The sequence below is a fragment of the Amblyomma maculatum genome, chromosome 1 (genome assembly GCF_055883805.1).
Source record: "Amblyomma maculatum isolate TAMU_Amacu chromosome 1, ASM5588380v1, whole genome shotgun sequence".
Taxonomy (NCBI): Eukaryota; Metazoa; Arthropoda; class Arachnida; order Ixodida; family Ixodidae; genus Amblyomma; species Amblyomma maculatum.
In genome coordinates, this window is record NC_139344.1 from 10,453,627 (window position 1) to 10,461,889 (window position 8,263).

Genomic DNA, 8,263 nt, shown 5'->3' on the forward strand with positions numbered 1-8,263 from the left:
ATCGGACAACAATAAGTCCGCCTCGCGCGGCAAAAAGCCCATTCTGTGTCCCTTTTTTAGCCCTACCAACCATGCTGGAAACCCGACCTGTGAACCCGATCTTTGCAGGTCATTAGTTTGTTCGAAACTTTAAGCCCTCGAAGGAGTACAGCAAGGTTAGCAGAGTCTCTTCCAAACGCACACCCCTGTGAGAGCCGGGCGCCGGGCCGGGGGACGCTTGTACCCATTTTACCGGTGGGTGTCCGGCGGCGGGTTTCGAACTGGCCACCTCTGAAAGAATTTTAGTATAACAATGCCTAACCGAAGTGGGAATGAGCTGCTTGCATACTCACCGAGTTTTGTGTAGTTCATGTATTGAATGTCCTTTGTCAAAGCCCGGAATTAAAAAAAAAAGAAAAAAAAAGGTTCCGTAGTGTAGTGGTCATCACGTTCTCTTTACACGCGAAATGTTCCCGGTTCGAACCCGGGCGGAACCACTTTGCTAAATTTTGTTTCTTAACGCAATCTGCTATATATCAAAGGGCTGACACCTGAACTAATGGCCGCTGCGTGATCCGGTTCCGTAGTGTAGTGGTCATCACGTTCGCTTTACACGCGAAAGGTCCCCGGTTTAAACCCGGGCGTAACCACTTTGTTAATTTTTTCTCTTTACACAATCTTCTATATTTTAAAGGGCTGACACTTGATCTAATGGATGCTCCGTGATCGGTTTCCGTAGTGTAGTGGTCATCACGTTCGCTTTACTCGCGAAAGGTCCCCGGTTGGATCCCGGACGGTACCAGTTTACCTGCAAGTTCTATAAAATTGCTTGCTTTTGCTTTTTTTCCTCTTTTCAGAGCAGGCAGTTGGAAAGTAATGTAAGCTCCTATCGTCTATGAGATTGCAAGACCCCACAACATGGAAGATATAGGAATGAACCCAGAGAAGCATCACAATAAAACGTGGTCGCCGACGCAGTTTCTAAAGCATGTGTAATGCATGTGAACCCTGATAGTCAGTCGTAGCATGCAGTAGCAACAAGTTAGGCACTACCTTGTCCAAATACAGTGAAAAAAAAATTTGGCCGGAGGTTTCATTGCACCAACGTCTAAAGCGTACAGATTTTGACAGATCGTGTTTCTTGAAGGACTTTCCGATTGGTTTTGCAGGCTGACCAACAAATATCGTGGATGGGCCAAGTCTCTTTTAGGGTTGGCCAAGTGGATTTTGAGTGTCGGTCAATTGGGCAAAGTCGATTATGGGATAGATCATCCATATTTAGCGGGTAGACCAGGTAAATTTTAGGAGTGGCTAAATGAGTTATGGACTTGGATTGATTCTTTTTTCGAATAAGCAAAGTCAGCGTTGGGATGGGGCACCCAAATTTGGGGGTGGGGCAGGTAAATTTTCTGAGTGGTCAAATCACTTCTCGTCTTAGGTTAACTCTGCTTTCTAATAAGGCAAGCTCACTTTCGAGGTAAGCCACTCAAATTTTCGAGGTGCATCAGCTAAATTTTGGGAGTGGCCCAATCAGTTTTAGGCGTGGCCCTCTTCGAATTAGGCAAACTCAATTATGCGGTGGAGCCTTTAAATTTTGGGGGTGGGCCAAGTTCACTTTCGGAGCGGGCCGAACTGGTTCGGAATGTGCGTGAACTCAATTCTCGAATTGGGCAATCTCGATTTTGGAGTAGCTCATCGAAATTTCGAGGGGTTGCCGGGTAAATTTTGGAGTGGCCAAATCGGTTTTGAATTTGGGTTAACTAAATTCTCGAATTAGGCAATGTTTGTTTTGGGTTGGCAACCCAAATATTGTGGGTGTTGTGAAAGGCAGAAATGCCCATCGCGTGACCATTACTGAGCGCAAGATGCTGTTATCCATTCCTGGGACCAAGGGAGCAATAAATAACCTCCTTCAAGTGTTTCAAATGGTGGAAACGGTTCCGGGTGAGCACTGGGTTCGCTGTCCGTTCCTGTATGGTTCTACTGTTATCATGGTTCTATTTTTATTGTTTTATGGCAACTCTCTTATCTTTGCAATAAAATAGCCCGTGCTGTAGGAAAAGGGAAGGGAATAGTTTCTATGGCCGGAATTTGGCTGGAAGATGGAAGAATGGACGCATCGCGTCTGAAGAGAGGTTTTTTTTTTTTTCATTGACTAGGTTTACTTAGTTTTTACGGATGAAAACCAGGAACAAATGGGAAAAGTAATTGCATTTCTCTGCAGAAGTAATCGCATGTATTGTCATTACTTTCTGTGAGCATTAGTAATGTAATTTCATTACATATATATTATGGTCAGCAAAGCAATTTATAATGTAATTTATTTACTTTTCAAACGAACATTTTACGCTATACACTCACGCCGGATGGCGTGACAGCATCCCAGTGATGACGCGCGCGCCTGGAAATCATGCACGTTGTACGCCATAAGTCATACTACGATCGCTTAAAAAAAAAAAAGAAGGAAAAAGCCATAATGTTTAAACTTTCTATTTTTTGTTTTCGCTCTGTTTATTTTGGAACATGAGGAAATGTTTTTTAAGAGGAGAGTAATGGCGTGAAAAATTGCAAACTTCATTTGGTGTTGTTTCTAACAGCCGCCAGCACTCGGCTTCGTCACTGATTGTTGCGCACGGAACGATCTTATTCATGGGCTTTGTTGCGATTCGGTGCTTTAGCAGAATGCTTCTGTATCGTTCCAGACGTTTCTTAGGTTCCCACGGCCGGTTATCTGTATGGTTCTTCGCCCACTTTAAATTGGGTGCTGATGAATGCAGTGATCAATCTCTGATCGACGATCGACGAGCACGTTTGCTGTTATCGTCGCCGGCGAATTACTTAGTTCTTTTGCAGCGCAAGTCGGCACGATAAAAAGTTCGTTAAGTTCAACTTCAATCTATTCGTTCACTGGTTTCGGCATTGTCATGAACCCTTGACAATATGTACCATCGTGTGCATAAGTCGGAAGACCACGGCTTCGACGGCCGGAGCGGCTGCGGCGAGGCATCGCGTCGCTGCTATCTAGGCGAGGCTCGCTCGGGTGGTGGTGGTGGCGGTGACTATGGTTTATTTTTGGGGAGGGAATACTGGTCACGTCTTATGTTGGCCATCTTTGTGGCATCACTCTTGGTGACCAGGGGGAAGGGGAAGATGGAGTTAGGGGAAGGTTGGGGAGGGGAAGGTTGCTGACGCCGCATATGTCGCCGCCATTTCCGCACGAAGCACTATAGGCCCATGCAGGCCTACAGAACAGAGCTGAAGCCAGACTCCTCCAGATAAATCAGGAGGAGCCGGTGAGCAGAAAGTTGGTTCCGAGCTGGGAAGAGCAATTGCCCTTCCGTATCAGCAGGGAGACCAAGATTCCGATAGCCATTCAGAAGTTTCTGGCGATGGCCAGCGGAGGCTGGACACACGAGGAGCAAGTGTCCCAGTGTGCCAGTATTGCCGCAAGAGGGACAGGCTGGGCTGGGAGCTCGGCCACAGGCATACATGTGGGACGGAGTCCACGTGCAGCCTATTCGAAGTCGTAGGAGGAGGGATTTGTCCTTCCGTGACAGTTTGTCAGAGAGCCGTTGGAGGTGTTCACCAGCGGCAATACGACGGTCAGGATGGAAAGACCTTATCGACCTTCTCAAGAGGGGTCTTGAAAAGTCAAAAGGTGTGACAGCCTCAGTGACTGGGGCGCCGTTGTCGTGCGCCGCTTTGGCCAGGGCATCCGCCTCTTCATTGCCCTGGACTCCAGTATGTCCTGGAACCCAATGTAGGGCCAGTTGATACCCCGAGTCCTGAAGGGCTAGGAGACGGGCTCGGAGAATGTTCACCGAGAGGTTGGTGCCGTGGTAGATAGTCAGGAGCTGCAGAGCAGATCTGGAGTCGCACAGAACATTCACAGGTCCAGGAGGGGCACCTGAAGCGATGAACTGTGCGGCTAGATGTAGATCGGCCAGCTCAGCAGCTGTTGAACTGGCAGGGAATGACAGGCGGCAGGACCTAGACTGGTCTAGCTGCGGTGCTGTCATAGCAGCAGCTGCTTGCAAGGTAGCGGGTCGAACCGAGCCATCCGTAAAGAGGAGTGTAGATCCTCTACACTCCTCAAGGAGGGCTGCAGTTGTCTGCTGGAAGGCAGCTGCAGGGGTGTGACGTTTGGTGTGACCATCCGTATCCAAAAAGACAGGAATTGGGGGTCGATTGGGCGGAGGGGTTAGGACTGAGAAACCTGGGACAGTACCGATGATTTCTCTGTACACTGTATACATCTTACCCATACGAGAATGGGATTTGCTGTGCAGCCGTGCTAGGAGTGAGGCACATTCTGGAGCATGGCTGAGACGATCAATGTGGGTCAGTCCCCTCTGGGCGAGGAGAAGATCCAGAGGGTAGATACCAGCTTCCGCAAGGGTAGCGGGAATTTGTGAGGATTGAGGGACTCCGAGGAATCTTCTAATCCAGCGCCTTCGAATCGTGTCGAGACGAATGACTCGAGTAGACCGAAGGGAGACGAAGGGAAGGGCATATAGGATGACCGATGTCGCCGCTGCCTCGAAGAGCTTGATTGCCCAAGTGGATGAGCAACCATTGCCATTTGCAAGGAGACACTGGACTGCTCTTCCCACACGATCAAGATGGGGAATGAGGGCTTTATCAGCTGGGATCCAGGTGAGACGGTCGTCAATTGTGAGACCTAGGTATCTCACCTGGCGTTTCCACGGAAGAGGGGTTCCTTCGATATGCAAAGTTGCAAGACGGCGGGAACTCCGTGCTCCTCTGGGGCTCGCTCGCTTCGAGAGTGCCCGGCGTGACGCAAGATTTTCCCCTCACTCTCGGTCTGGCGCTTATCATGCCACACTAGAAGTTTGTCAGCCATGATAAGCGTCATACCGAGAGCGAGGGAAACTATTGCGTCACGACGGGTACTCTTGCAGCGAGCGAGCCGGGCAAGATAGCAGCGAAGCGGTGCGTCCCTGCAGCCGCTCCGGCCGTCGAAGCCGTGGTCTCTCCACTTCTGCGCACGATAGTACAAAATGGCTTATGCCGTTCGGTCTAATTAAGGAACGCTACGGTGACCATCGAGATATTTATGAACGCAGTCATCAGGGGGACTGCCTCAAGCATGTAGCGAACTGATTTGATGACGTTCTTATATACTCGGAAACATTAGAAGCATAGGAGTGTGTCGAGGGGGAGCAGGAAAAGGGGGGGGGGGGGGGGGGGCGCCCACTCTAATCCTCTAAGAGGGGCGCCAAGTTCACCCCCATACCTTGACTCTGACTGATCTATGCCGAAGTTTTCAAAATTGCAGGGTTGTGGCCATGCGAATTTCTTTTCTATACTCGCGGCCGAGGAGTCGTGCTGTTGCGTTCCAAATCACCTTTTCCTCAGGAAACCCGGGGACTCAACTAAGGAATCGTTGTGAGAAGCGCGTCGTCGAGTAATTTTCAATTATGCATCTATGACGAAGCTTATTTTGGTTCTTAAGCACAAAATATTTTGCATGCGTTGCTATTCAATCACATCAATACTAAACGTTTTATAGACATTCCTCATTAATGCGCTGTTTACTGGCTGTGTATACGCTCCTTCAGGATGGAGGGGGGGGGGGGGGGGGGGGGCTGCGGTTAAAATTATTGGCTCCCCCTACTGCAGAACCCTGCGCACGCCTATGATTAGAAGATACCATGGAGCATCTATAAGAACTTTAAAAGCATCTCGCGCATAGAATCTATATCAAGCTCAAAAGCAAGAAGTACCTCTTTTTCAAGATCATTGATTAGTAATTTTACCCTATTAGACTTGTGCGAGAGTCTTGACACGCTATTGAAATAAGATCATACCACTCTGTTTTATTTAGGCACCGTAACTGTTTACCTAGACAGTGTTTCTCTCCTTCAGTGACATTTTCCACCCGCTTGCCCAGTTGCTCGCAGTGCAGAACGCAGTGTATACATGTATATAGATGGCGGCACACGGCCAGGGGTGATGAGGAGCCGCAGTCCACTAGCGAACATTCTGACAAGTGGACTTGCCTTCGCCTGGGCAGGACGGTCATCACTGGCGGGCTTTAGATATGCTATCGCTTCAGAAGAAAAAAAAAAGCAGAAGGAAGAGAAGACGAGTAGGATGGGGAATCATTTGATTTTGTTTTTAGGTTAAAGTCCCAAAGCGACTCGTCATAGGGAAGAACTCCAAAAATTTCGACTACCTGTACTTCTTTAACGCGCACTGATCTTCCACTCTACACGGGTGCTCTGCGTTTCACTTTAATGGGAAAGCTGCCGCCACGGTCGGGATATCATCCCGCTTCCTTCGATTCAGCAGCCAAGTGCAACCTCAGCCACGACAGAGGAGGTGAAAGTGTGAAATGGAATGTTGCCTTGAAATGGCTTTGTCTGAGTTGGCAGCCCCCGCCGGGGTGGTGCAGTGGTAAGACGCCCGACTACTGTCCGGAGTTCCCGGGTTCGAACCCGACCACGGCGGCTGCGTTTCGATGGAGGCGAAACGAAGTGGCCTCCGTGTGCTGTGCGATGTCAGCGCACGTTAAAGATCCCCAGGTGGTCGAAATTACTCCGTAGCCCTCCACTACGGCTCCCTTTTCTCTCCTTCCACTTTCACTCCCACCTTCATCCCTTCCCTTGCGGCGCAGTTCAGATGTCCACATAGCAAGTGTGACAGATACTGCGCCTTTCCCTTCCTGTGAACCAATTATCTTATCTCAGCTGGCAGCCTGTGATCCCTTGACCTGAAAAAGATATCTAAAAGCGGCAGCACCATGGAAAAGACCGTTACGAAGTACATTATCAATCATCGCAGGAAGAAGGCTCTGGGCCTGTACATACTTGCAACTTGTGAAGTTTGTGCGACCGTTTTGGTTGAAAAGCGGCTATCTTAATGGTATCATTAGTTGAGAAGCGAAAGTCGCCGGCTTTTGGAGCACTGCTCGATTTTCTAGCATTGCGTCTGCTGGTCGCAAACCGGCAACCAATCAGCGGCTCAGCTAAAGTGAACGGAAGTTGGTTTTACATTCGGCTTCTCGTTGCTGGTGAAAAGTCAAGATCGACAGGCCTCGTTCCGAACGAGACAAATTCTGGAAAGCGACCCACGGGTCGCATTTGTAAATCTGATCATCGATCTTGCTGGACGACTCCCTGGTCGCCTGCGACAGTCGCTCGCACGCCCTTCGCGACTTGCAAGTTTGAATGGACCTTCAATGTTAAGACGCGTTTGCAGGCGAGGTTTAGCGATTCTAAGGGGACCTGATAGGAAATGCAGCTGCAGCAGAATACTAGAGGAGAGCGCTAAGAAAATGATGAAATATCAACTTAGGTTGGCCAAGAGAGTTAATGCAAAATGGATAAAAGAGGCTGAATATAGGCGTTCAAACTCGCATGAAATGCACCTGGAATGTCTTCCGTGCTTCCTAGCCACTCATTGCCAGACACCCAACAGTGTTTGAATTTCCGTGGGTATTGTGTTTTGTCGCATTCAGCTGCATCATGCCTTCAATCACTGTCCCTTATCTATATGTCTTCCCTGAAAAATACTTATTGAATATGACCCTACAGATGGAAAAACGCATAACTTTTTAACTAAATCTTGTGTATTTCCGAGCAATGTTTAGATGTAATCCATAAATACATGAATCGATAACATATTTGGACTGGACTGGTCGTGTATTTTACCCTCCACAGGTTTGTTTTTTTGTATCAGTTCAGTTCTGTTCAGTCGCTCAGTCGTGTCCGACTCTTCGTGACCCTATGGACCATATCACGCCACGCTTTCCGGTCTCTCACTATCTTCCTAACATCACATAACTTCATCTGCAGCGCCTCGAGGATGCTATCCAACCATCGCGTTCGCTGCCTACCCCTTCTCCGGTGACCTTCAACCTTTCCCAACATCAAATCTTTCTCCAGCGACTCCTCTCTTCTCATCAGATGACCAAAGTAGCTGAGCTATAACTTTAGAATTTGACCATCCAATGAGCAGTCAGGGTTTATGGTCGACAATATCGATTGATTTGATCTTCTGGCAGTCCAAGGAACTCTCAAGATTCTCCGCCAGCACCACACTTCAAACGCATCAATTCTTCGGCGGTCAGCCTTCTTCACAGTCCAACTCACGCATCCATACATCACAACTGGAAATACCATAGCACGAGTTATACGGATCTTGGTTGGCAGACTAATGTCTGCTTTTTGTATACAAAAAAAACTAATGTTTTTTTTTTTTTGTATAAAGAACTGCAAACAATACAAAATGCAGTCTTATTAGGTGTATCGTGAGCATG

At 48.3% G+C, this 8,263-nt stretch overlaps 2 non-coding genes across 2 annotated transcripts; both read left to right on the plus strand.

Annotated features, from left to right (window-relative positions):
* Nucleotides 1-403: 403 nt before the first annotated feature.
* Nucleotides 404-476, plus strand: TRNAV-UAC (transfer RNA valine (anticodon UAC)). The gene has a single exon. It is a non-coding gene; the product is annotated as a tRNA-Val (tRNA).
* Nucleotides 477-556: 80 nt separating this feature from the next.
* TRNAV-UAC (transfer RNA valine (anticodon UAC)) lies at nt 557-629 on the plus strand. Its single transcript has one exon. It is a non-coding gene; the product is annotated as a tRNA-Val (tRNA).
* The last annotated feature ends 7,634 nt before the right edge of the window (nt 630-8,263 follow it).